This window comes from Electrophorus electricus, chromosome 7 (genome assembly GCF_013358815.1).
Source record: "Electrophorus electricus isolate fEleEle1 chromosome 7, fEleEle1.pri, whole genome shotgun sequence".
Classification (NCBI taxonomy): Eukaryota; Metazoa; Chordata; class Actinopteri; order Gymnotiformes; family Gymnotidae; genus Electrophorus; species Electrophorus electricus.
This window is the reverse complement of record NC_049541.1, coordinates 1,433,851-1,446,763: the sequence shown is the minus strand read 5'-3', so window position 1 is coordinate 1,446,763 and position 12,913 is coordinate 1,433,851. Positions and strand designations below refer to the sequence as shown.

At 45.9% G+C, this 12,913-nt stretch overlaps 1 protein-coding gene across 1 annotated transcript in view; it reads right to left on the bottom strand.

Moving 5' to 3' along the window:
• Positions 1 to 11,641: 11,641 nt before the first annotated feature.
• pax3a (paired box 3a) overlaps positions 11,642 to 12,913 on the bottom strand; it is a 31,280-nt gene continuing 30,008 nt past the window's right edge. The window contains exon 9 of the mRNA XM_035528577.1: positions 11,642 to 12,913. This exon is cut by the window's right edge and continues 451 nt beyond it. The gene's annotated coding sequence lies outside the window, so the exon portion shown is untranslated.

Here is a 12,913-nt window from a genome sequence, read left to right as displayed (position 1 = left end):
GTACATGATACCGCTTCAACTTCAGCGGCTACAACAGCACCCGGAGCAGTACGTGATACCGCTTCAACAACTTCAGCGGCTACAACAGCACCCGGAGCAGTACGTGATACTGTTTCAACAACTTCAGTGGCTACAACAGCACCCGGAGCAGTACGTATTACCACTTCATCAGATTCAGCACCTACAACAACACACAGAGCAGTACGTGATACCGCTTCAACAACTTCAGCAGCTACAACAGCACCTGAAGCAGTACGTGATACCGCTTCAACAGCTTCAGCAGCTACAGCAGCTACAAAAGCACCCGGAGCAGTACGTAATACCGCTTCAACAGCTTCAGCAGCTACAACAGCACCCGGAGCAGTACGTGATACCGCTTCAACAACTTCAGCGGCTACAACAGCACCTGGAGCAGTACGTGATACTGTTTCAACAACTTCAGCGGCTACAACAGCACCCGGAGCAATACGTATTACCACTTCATCAGATCCAACTCCTACAACAACACCCAGAGCAGTACGTGATACCGCTTCAACAACTTCAGCAGCTACAACAGCACCTGAAGCAGTAAGTGATACCGCTTTAACAGCTTCAGCAGCTACAGCAGCTACAACAGCACCCGGAGCAGTACGTGATACCGCTTCAACAGCTTCAGCAGCTACAACAGCACCCGGAGCAGTACGAGATACCGCTTCAACAGCTTCAGCAGCTACAACAGCACCCGGAGCAGTACGTGATACCGCTTCAACAGCTTCAGCAGCTACAACAGCACCCGGAGCAGTACGTGATACCGCTTCAACAACTTCAGTGGCTATAACAGCATCTGGAGCAGTAAGTGATACTGTTTCAACTTCAGTGGCTACAACAGCACCCGGAGCAGTACGTATTACCACTTCATCAGATTCAGCACCTACAACAATACACAGAGCAGTACGTGATACCGCTTCAACAACTTCAGCAGCTACAACAGCACCTGAAGCAGTACGTGATACCGCTTCAACAGCTTCAGCAGCTACAGCAGCTACAAAAGCACCCAGAGCAGTACGTAATACCGCTTCAACAGCTTCAGCAGCTACAACAGCACCCGGAGCAGTACGTGATACCGCTTCAACAACTTCAGCGGCTACAACAGCACCTGGAGCAGTACGTGATACTGTTTCAACAACTTCAGCGGCTACAACAGCACCCGGAGCAATACATATTACCGCTTCATCAGATCCAACTCCTACAACAACACCCAGAGCAGTACGTGATACCGCTTCAACAACTTCAGCAGCTACAACAGCACCTGAAGCAGTACGTGATACCGCTTCAACAGCTTCAGCAGCTACAGCAGCTACAACAGCACCCGGAGCAGTACGTGATACCGCTTCAACAGCTTCAGCAGCTACAACAGCACCCGGAGCAGTACGAGATACCACTTCAACAGCTTCAGCAGCTACAACAGCACCCGGAGCAGTACGTGATACTGCTTCAACAGCTTCAGCAGCTACAACAGCACCCGGAGCAGTACGTGATACCGCTTCAACAGCTTCAGCAGCTACAGCAGCTACAACAGCACCCGGAGCAGTACGTGATACCGCTTCAACAGCTTCAGCAGCTACAACAGCACCCGGAGCAGTACGAGATACCACTTCAACAGCTTCAGCAGCTACAACAGCACCCGGAGCAGTACGTGATACTGCTTCAACAGCTTCAGCAGCTACAACAGCACCCGGAGCAGTACGTGATACTGCTTCAACAGCTTCAGCAGCTACAACAGCACCCAGAGCAGTACGTGATACCGCTTCAACAGCTTCAGCAGCTTCAGCAGCTACAACAGCACCCGGAGCAGTATGTGATACTGCTTCAACAATTTCAGCAACTACAACAGCACCCAGAGCAATACGTATTACCGCTTCATCAGATCCAGCACCTACAACAACACCCAGAGCAGTACGTGATACCGCTTCAACAACTTCAGCAGCTACAACAGCACCTGAAGCAGTACGTGATACCGCTTCAACAGCTTCAGCAGCTACAGCAGCTACAACAGCACCCGGAGCAGTACGTGATACCGCTTCAACAGCTTCAGCAGCTACAACAGCACCCGGAGCAGTACGTGATACCGCTTCAACAGCTTCAGCAGCTACAACAGCACCCGGAGCAGTACGTGATACTGCTTCAACAGCTTCAGCAGCTACAACAGCACCCGGAGCAGTACGTGATACTGCTTCAACAGCTTCAGCAGCTACAACAGCACCCAGAGCAGTACGTGATACCGCTTCAACAGCTTCAGCAGCTACAACAGCACCTAGAGCAGTATGTGATACTGCTTCAATAACTTCAGCGGCTGCAACAGCACTCGGAGCAGTGCGTATTACCGCTTCATCAGATTCAGCACCTACAACTACACCCAGAGCAGTACATGATACCTCTTCAACAACTTCAGCAGCTACAACAGCACCCGGAGCAGAACGTGATACCGCTTCAACAACTTCAGCAGCTACAACAGCACCTGGAGCAGTACGTGATACTGTTTCAACAACTTCAGCAACTACAACAGCACCCAGAGCAGTACGTATTACCGCTTCATCAGATTCAGCACCTACAACAACACCCAGAGCAGTACCTGATACCGCTTCAACAACTTCAGCAGCTACAACAGCACCCGGAGCAATACGTATTACCTCTTCATCAGATCCAGCACCTACAACAACACCCAGAGCAGTACATGATACCGCTTCAACAACTTCAGCAGCTACAACAGCACCCGGAGCAGTACGTGATACCGCTTCAACAACTTCAGCGGCTACAACAGTACCCAGAGCAGTACGTGATACCCCTTCAACAACTTCAGCGGCTACAACAGCACCCAGAGCAGTACGTGATACCACTTCAACAACTTCAGCGGCTACAACAGCACCCGGAGCAGTACGTGATACTGTTTCAACAACTTCAGTGGCTACAACAGCACCCGGAGCAGTACGTATTACCGCTTCATCAGATTCAGCACCTACACCAACACTCAGAGCAGTACCTGATACCGATTCAACAACTTCAGCAGCTACAACAGCACCCGGAGCAATACGTGATACCGCTTCAACAACTTCAGAAGCTACAACAGCACCTGGAGCAGTACGTGATACCGCTTCAACAACTTCAGAAGCTACAACAGCACCTGGAGCAGTACATGTTACCGCTTCATCAACTTCAGCAGTTACAGCTGCAGCAGTACATGATACCTCTTCAACAATGTCAGAAGCTACAACAGCACCTGGAGCACTATATGTTACTGCCTCAACAACTTCAACAGCTACAACAGCAGGTGGACCAGTATGTGATACCACTTCAGCAGCTACAGCAGCAGTACATGATACCGCTTCAACAACTTCAGCAGCTACAGCAACACCTGAAGCAGTACGTGATACCGCTTCATCAACTTCAGCAGTTACAACAGCACCCGGAGCAGTACGTGTTACTGCTTCTTCAACTTCAGCAGCTACATCAACACCTGGAGCAGTACATGTTACCACTTCATCAAATCCAGCTGCTACAACAGCACCTGGAGCAGTACGTGATACCGCTTCAACAACTTCAGCAGCTATAACAGCACCTGGAGTAGCACGTGTTACAGCTTCAACAACTTCAACAGTTACAACAGCAGTAGTACGTGATACAGCTTCAAAAATGTCAGAAGCTACAACAGCAGGTGGAGCAGTACATGTTACTGCCTCAACAACTTCAGCAGTTAGAACAGCACCTGGAGCAGTACATGTTACCACTTCTTCAAGTTCAGCAGCTACAACAGCACCTGGGGCAGTATGTGATACCGCTTCAACAACTTCAGCATTTATATCAGCACCTGGAGCAGTACATGATACCACTTCAACAACTTCAACAGCTACAACAGCACCTGGAGCAGTACGAGATACCGCTTCAACAACTTCAATAGTTACACCACGAAAACCTGGTATGGATTATACAGGGGAAAAAAATGTTTTAACATTTAAACTAGAAAATCAAATAATGTTTATGCAATGGTCACCTGTGACGTCTAGCATTTTTTAATAATTAGATGAAATGTGTGTGTGTGCTTGTTTGATATAAACCACAGCAGTTAGTACAGTGAGTCCTGCTGAGAGTCTACCATCAGCCACATCTGTGACAGCAACTCCAACGTCTACCATTACTGACATCCTTGGTAAGATGGAACCTGTACATTAAAATATTATTATAAAATATTTTTGACTAAAATTTAAATATACACATATAAAGTCAAAAGGTCTTGCTTACAACATCACTGACAGTCATTTGAGATGCTGTCACTAATAAAGGGTTTAAGTACTTCCTAAATAATGAATCAAAATGCAACAACACATCATTTTCTGCCTTTACGACAATCGATCCAAATCATTCTACAATTACATCAAGAACCAACTTCATCAGTTTGAGGGCTAAAACAAATAATTGTGTTTCTTTAATGTATTTTTTAAAACAGCTGCGGCTTTTTAAATTTTTGTTTATAAACCAGCTAATAAAAGCTGTTTTTTTGTCATTAGGAATTAAAGTTAAATTAGGTACCATGACAAGACCAGATACAACCTCAAGTACTGTGTCTACAATCGCATCAATGAAAATTGCTACAAACATAACTAGCCTTGTTGAGTACTACATTAGCAGAAAAATTTAATTAGTCATTGCTGAACTATGATACTGAAAAATGTAAATAATGACATTCATAGCAATGTTCATTTTCAGGAACACATGGTCCAGTAATTAACAAATAAAACTTTATATATTTCCCACATTACTGTGAAGTAAAGCTCTACAGTCACTTCAAAAAGTACAATAACTTTGACTCTCCTACACTCTCTACCAACTACTACTTTGAGAAATGTTACTAGAAATAAAAGTTCAGTATTTACTCTTAAAGTCAAACCCAGTATTTAGTCAATCACAAGCTTTTATTGACATCATCTTCCTTACACGGGTGTGCGGCTGCTCGTGCCCAGCACTCAGGCGCCTGCAGATCAAATGTTTACTCAGTGATCAAACAGCGTTGGCTGCAACGTTTATTCCTTTTATAACCAGCTGTTATAACTTAGTTTTATTATTAGCTAACAATATTCACTTCTTCCAGCAGGTGAGTTTATGTTCCTAAGCCCCACAACAACACAGATTAGTCTGTTCACTGGAGGCTCGCGTTAATACACAACCCGGTCGAAGACTGTATACCGGTGTCCAGCACGACTCAGCCAGTCCATTTTTAGGACCAGAACTATCCATTTTATCTAAAGTTAAACTTCTGTTCATTCCATTTAAATTATGTATAGATTAAAAGAAAGACTTTCAATCAGTTAATTTCCTCTCTCACAGCAGAAATCATCTCCAGCTCCAACGCAGTTATGGACACCATGACATCCAGATCAGACCCAGTTTCGGACAGGCAGCAGCTCACAGCTGATCGCACATCGTCCTCCAGTCCAGAGAACCCAGATCAGACTTCAGATCAGACACGAGTATCAGACCTAAAGACATCTTTGCAGACAGGTAGCATCAGACTGCTCTTAGTTAATACATGGGATACATCTACTGATACATACAGTAATAGTTCATCAGGATGCTAATTATTTAATTAGTAGATTGCTTGGTGTGCCTACCCTGTCGGTTAACAGTTTGCCTAAACACGTCTGTCTGTCTATCATGAAATTTATTTATCTTACTTACCTATTTACTATCTGATGTGATACTTATAGAGAGGAGGACGATGATATCTAAGCTGAGTGTGTGTGTTAACGCCAGGCCAAGTGAAGAAGTCACACCGGAGAGTCTACAGGAGGTAGGTGACCCATGCACACCACAAGGGGGAGTGGTCATAAGATAAGACTATACCAGGGGGAGTGGTAATAAGATAAGACTATACCAGGGGGAGTGGTCATAAGATAAGACTCTATACCAGATGGGAGTGGTCATAAGATAAGGGGGAGTATTGCCAATAGCAGATTGGCTTTGTGAAGTTCTGCAGAGTTGGATGGGTGAAATATTTCTTTTTTTGTCTTCATACCTCGCAAGACCAGTTGATACAGACACATCCATATGATTCAGTTACTGAGTGCATACCTGACTAACAGAACAAAAGAAAATGAACAAATGAATGAATGAATGAATTGCTTCCCTTGTGATTTCAGCTTGCTGTGCATGTGCAGGAGATACTGCAGAGGGAGATGTGTAAAGACTGCACCCTGAGGATCGCAGGCATGAGCAGAAACTGACAGAGCCCTCAGAGCGAGCTCGGCTGCACAGACACCTGAAATCTGGATGTATTACTTGCAAGGTGTTTTTTTACTTTTAACCAGGTTAAGAGAGTGAGTTCTCTTAAAGCCCCATAGCATTAACGTTTACAGAACAGGGTGGCAGGTGTTCGCATTGACCATGTGTCTCCTCGTCACGAGACTTCCATTGAAATGAACGTCGACTAATGTGTGTTTTCCTTACAGACTTTTTCAGTTCCTGGTACCCACTGTTTGTTTACCCACTAAACCCTTCTGCCTCTGTTTTCTATGAGTTGTTTACTAATTGAATTATTTGTATATTTTAGCCAAATTGTACCGTTTCTAAATTAAATTGAAATGGCCTAGTCTACGAAAATCCTTCCTTTTATTTTAATTCATGTTGGCTTTTCCTTTTTCTATAAATTGAATTTAGAGACATGAAAGAGAAGAGAACGTCCAGCCCTGAGCCCGCGGGCCTCCAACGTGTCTTCCGAGGCGCGCGGACGGACAGATTGAGTTAAGGGTCAGGATACTGGCCTCGTGACCCAGGACGGCGCGCGGAGGAGCTCGTGGGTAGACCCCTGGCTGCTTTAACGGCCTAAATCGCAACACGTGCTAATTGCGCAAGCGCTTAGGTTACCACGTACTGGACTCCGCGCCGCGCCGCTTTCCACTGGGATCGCGTGTTATATTAATGAAGCAACTGCAATCACTAACTTTTGTAATATTTCATAAAGGGACTCGCAGTTTAAATGCAGCAGTTAGTAAAAAAAAAAAAAAAAAATTAGTTTCTATTAAAATTTAGATTTTATCAAATGTAGCAGGAGTTTCTTTGGCCATTGCAGGATCTTCTGGTCGTCCGTTTCGTAACCAGCTTCGTGTAGCCCTGCGGTACCGGTGTACCATTCCAGGTCTCGAGCCCTGCTGTCATTACGCACAAATCACGCGGGTGCGCCGGGCCCGTTTCAGGCGTTTGGTTTGACGTAACGGTCCCGGGGGAGCTCCGCCACCGTCCACCGCCGCGCTTGATTTGCTAGCGCTGTATGAAAGGCGATATGGCACCCTGCACCCTGGAGAGGGGGCAGAGCCGCTCGGCACGAGCTGGTCTGCCGGTTACGCCTTCTCTGCTTTGCCCCGCTTTCATGAGCTCGCCGGCGGAATGCCGCTAAAATGAGAACCGCATGTTCTCATTAGAAGCATCCCAGAGATCCCGCTAGACGCAATTGACGTTAATTCACAAGACCGATAAAGTCTAAGGTTCACTCTCCCCCGCAATCCCGCTTTGGTTTAAGAACTTAAGATCACGCGGGGTCAACGTCAGGGCAAAATCAGAAACCCTTTTTCCCCCGTTTTGCTCGACATATTGCGCTGGGCGCGCGGCATGACCCCATACCGCGTGCCCCAGTTTTCTGACTTACCCGGTCTGATTAAATCTGCCATCCTCGCATCCGCTGAGACCATCATATTACCTTACCGCACTATTCTGATTTTGTCCAAACAAATGTGACTGCATTTGTTAATTTGTAAATTCGCCTTGCAATTGCATGTAACACCGTCGGGTACCTGAAGGTCACGGGAGGAAACCAGCGGGGGAAGTGAGATCACGTTTACACAAACTTCACAAAAAAAACAGTAGCGTGTAGACATGACACGTGTAATATAATGATCATCACAAAATGTTTATGAATCCAGTTTTATGTTTTTATTATACTAGATTACAATAAGTGCTTTATAAATTGTAACATGCCTGCACTTATATAAAAGCGAAGAGAAGTCGCTGCCCTTTCTTAGATGGCGCTGATTTCTTTACATAAGGCTTTATTTAAAAACCCAAGACTTCTGTTTTAATAGTGCTAAACGTTGTCCGTTTTAGCAATCACGGGAGGGTTGGGTGCAGTCATGAAATTGAATAATTAAATTATATTCAACTGTATGAGTAATTCTATATTTGATGTTTTTGCTGTTAAGTTTCACTATTTTGTCTTGCAATGATCTCAGTGCACGCTATCAGTACCAGATCAGTGTGTCATAGGCCAGACGGGGTGTTACGTTCCCGTCAGTTTCTCGCATTAAGGATGTCTTTCATAATCTGTTGTACATGAGGCGCATTATCTTAACACAACCGTTCTGAAACCTTAGAGCTTCTACTTCGCTTCACTCGGTTTAAAAAACTGGATAAACCTCTTTAAAACTCATAGTCACGCGAGTGTGGTTCAGTGAATAATGACAATGAGAAAATGCACTAAGTGCTCCGCGTGCAAAACGCAAACAACTGCGACGCGTCTGAGTCGCCTGAAGCGGCCGGGAGAGAATAACGGAACCGTACACTGGAACAAAACTTTGCTTGCTACATGCTGTTTTCTTCCATGTGAGTGGAGGGTTACACAGTTAACCTGCTACAAGCAGAAGGCACTTCACAGTCTAAAGTGTTTGTCCTCAGTGTGGCTCCAGTCCAGAAAATAACTGCAGCTGCCTTCTCTGCTCAGTTTTTCCTCTTTAGCCCCGATACATCCGCTTCAAGCTCTCGTGCTGCCATGCCTGCATCTGGTTTCATTTTTCAACAACAATACGAGGGATAAAAACTTAACTTCTCCTTTCTGGAGAAGGATGAGTTGTGAAAAGTTATTGGCGCGGTGTGAAGTTTCCCGCGGACTGCCGTTTCCTGGCAGGCCTGCCGTCTGCTTCTTCGCCAGCTCAGACAATGTTCTCCTCCTCGAACTCGAGTTTCTCCTGAGCAGAGCCCTCGCCGTATTTGTGCGCAGACGCGTGATCCGGGTCCATGAACTCCTCGTATGGGTCCTTCTTGGTTTTATCGTGTTCAATGAAGCTCCGGAACAGTGCCAGAGCCAAGAAGGAATAGACGAACATCACAAACAGGATGTAGAAGTAAGCGTTGTCGTAGGAATGCCTTGCCCAGCTGGTGCCCGTCGTCTGGGTCGGGGCAACAGTCGTCAGGTTGCCATGGGGAGTCTGGCGGTTATCTTCCAGTTCCTTCAAGATGGCCTCCCTGCACCTAGTCAGCAGAGAGAGCAGGAGGGTCTTGTTCATGGCTGGGTCGGTGTGACGTCACCACATGGACACACACTCCTGGAACAGACAGCTTTAGGTCCTTTGGAATGTTCACTAGTGTTGATATTCACCAGGCTATGTTCTCCGAAGAAAAATCCCTTTAATAGGACTCCAGTCAGTTTCCCAACAGGGTCAAAGGTCGAATGAACGTCCTGCTGCAGAGTCACGGAGCTTCCGTTCAGCACAATAGACTGGCACAGAAGACTGTTCACTACTCTGACCCTCAGCAGAGACGCTCACCACGGTCTTCTGCTGAAGTGCACACAGCCAGGCCAGAGGAGCGGCATACCATAGCCTCTCTCTCTTCATTCTGCCCATACCGCGGTTGCCGGCTTTCAGCTGGTGAGACGTTTTTGGAAAGGAATGCTGTCCCAGGCTATGGTCTCTATCACACACTCAAGATAAGGGACGCTGGTGAGTCATGTGACATCCCCCCAGCACCCAGTGGGCTCAGATACACTGCTCCATCTTGTCTTCCTGGTGAATATTGTATTCATCATTTAAGCAGAAATAGGAATTGGGATTCGCTACCTTCCCACTCAGTCTCATTTAGCACTGGTTTGGCCTTTGTAATGAGTACAATTACGGGGCAATTTTGATAGAATTGTACTCGCTAAGAAGCTGAGAATCTTAGGGTCACAAGGTTAAGAAACTATTTGGGGTTACATGAGAAATGCAAATGACAGTAATGCAGACATTTAAGCTGAAGTCTGCTTTCCTCTTGCACTTCCGTGGTTCTCCACGGTTGGGACATTGCGGTAAACTGATGGGTTACATGCAGTTCCAGCCTTAAAAAAAAATCCAGGCCGGTGTGCGCATGCTTTAGTACTAATCTTCAAAAATTCTAACATTTCCCCAGAATGATGAGATCTCCATTTCTGGGTCCTTCGGGTCCTGGTTGGTGGACGCTTTGCTGATAGCGTGACTCAGGCTTCTGATCCTTTGCTTCAGATCGAATGGGTTCAAATGCTTCTGAGATGACGTGAATCAAGCAGACGAGCTTCTCCAACTTTCCCCTTCAGTGTCTCATCTCAGCGTCATCTATGTGCTCTCTGTCCAACCTTTCTCTTTATTTTAGCAAGCTCCCTCTCTCCCTCTCTCTTTCTCTCTCTCTCTCTGTCTCTCCCTTCCTCTTTTCTCCTTTCACTGCTGTCACATCTTCTCTCCACGGTAGGCCTGTTTCTCCATCCAGCTCTTCAAACTCCCCCCCCCCACCCTGTCTGCCTCTCCGTGATGTGAGCCTTCCCCCACCATCGCTTTACCAGCTCTGCTGGAGTGCTCTACCGATTTCAAAGAGTTCAGGGGTCAGAAGTTAAGTTGTCTCCAATGTGTGTTAATCTGGCTGCTGCTCACTGGCTGGCTGCAGCAGGGTTTGTGAGAGATGGCCAGAGTTGTGGATGTGTTTGTGAGAGATGGCCAGAGTTGTGGACTGGTTGGTATGACACAAATTTGACTACATGGACATTATTGCAATGTTCCTTTTTCCAAGGAGACTGTAACCATGGAGATTCTGTGAAAACTAATTTACGAGCAAGTCTGCGTGAGCGAACACACACGCACACACACACACACACACACACACACAGATAGAAAAAGAAAGTCATTCGAGACTTCAAACACAGTTATGAGCTTGTTGTGTTCTCTTTGGTCTTCTCTTTTTACACATTTTCTCCCCTAAGATCAGATACCTGCAGCTGCCCCTGTCAGTCTTGTGTGTGAGTGTGTGTGTGTGTGTGTGTGTGTGTGTGTGTGAGTGTGTGTGAGTGTGTGTGTGTGCGTGTGTTTGGAGACGGGAGCATATGTCACCTCTTGAACCACAGACTGAACCACACTTCTCAGCAGGGAGTGTCTGACTGTCCTCTCTCCGTTTTGGAGGTTTACGGCTCTCTGCTGTACTCATTAACCACATTAAACACTCCCCCGAGAGCAGGAATTTGACAAGGAAGAACATTTATGAAACACGACGTGTTTATGTGCTCCCCCGACACACAGGAGGTCGCTGGCCTCGGTTGGAATAGCCCTGATAATGCTGCTCCTTTGTCACGCCATCTTTCTCTCAAATCTCAGCGAGATTGCAACAAGAAAGGGTTTTTATTCCCAGCCGACCTAGTCGGGCATCCACACCACGGTTCGTGTGAAATTTAATCCTTAAAAAAATTTAAATATTCAAGCATATCGTGTTCTGTATTCTGACAGAGAACCATGCACAGAGGAGAGAGGGATGAGAATGTGAGAGAGAGCAAACACACAAATGTAAACACGATTAAGAACTGCAGATCTTTCACCAGCGAGATTACAAAACCCTTCAATGCGTTTTATTTTGTTTTTGTTTTTCTTATAAATAGTAAATAGTGTTGCATCTGACACAAGACATTTGACACCCACAATTGTATGTAGTCCTGAAGAAAAAAATAGGTATAAAAAAGAAATGCAGGTAAAGAAAATTGGATCATATTGTTTGAGCGCGATATTTAAGACTTCAGAAAGCTGGTACTGGGGTGCAAGCCAACAAACTGCGATGTTCACTCTATGCCAGTCCTTTGAAGAAAAAAAACATTCATTTCGTATTTAAATTCTGTTTCATGGTAAGACACTTAAATGGCCAAACTTTTCTGTCATCTGGGTCCTTTCACCCACACACACACACACACCCACACACACACACACACACACAGAATGGTTTGTTGTTAGTTAAAGGGCATCAGCTGTATGTTACTTGTCCAGGGGGTCACATGATCAGATGTCTGGTCACATGACTTTCTTTTTGCTGTTTCAGACAACACCACATTTATACTCTGGGGTTTCTGCCCCTGGTTTCGTGGTTGCTGCTGTTTTACGGGCTTACGGGGCACTTCACGGCACTTCACAGGACTTCACGGGACCACGGCTAATATCGACTAGAAAGGTGGGGTCTCCAAGCCCTGTGTCGGGCAGAAGGACAGACATCGTCCTGGAAGGACAGACATGCTTGTCCAGATCCCAGCTCAATCTACACTTGCTACCACTGAGGAAAATGCTCTCTCTCTTTTTTCCTGTTTTGTATGACGGATGGAGAAACGCTCCTTGCCTCTCCGTGATTTATGTGTGATCTCTAAGATGGAGAGATCTGATCACATGAGGTATAGATTGTGTATATTGCACTTTCTTTGGGTTTCGGTTTGCGGTCGGTGCGCTGCTGCAGACGTCAGACGTCTCTCCTGTGTCTCCTCCAAGACTGAAAGGTGGTTCTTCTAGTAGATGTTTAATTAGATGTTTTTGTTGTTTATGCGTTTTTTATTCTCAGTCTTGCTGTCTACTTTGTTTACTGTATGGATGAGTGTTAAACAGTCTCCTTCTCTAGCGCTCAGGCTGTTCACTTATGCCTGAAATACCATCAGACACATGAATACACACTAGGCAAGTCATTCTCTGGTTACCTCTCCCTCTATCTCTCTGTCCTTCTCTCTCTCTTTTTCATTCTGGTTCTCTCCTGTAAAGCCATAGAGATGCGGGGGAGAGTCTGTATTGGGCTATACACACCATACCACAAACAGAGCCCTTATGTTCCCCAGACGCTTGGCCAGGCCAATGACATCACATGTTCAGATCAG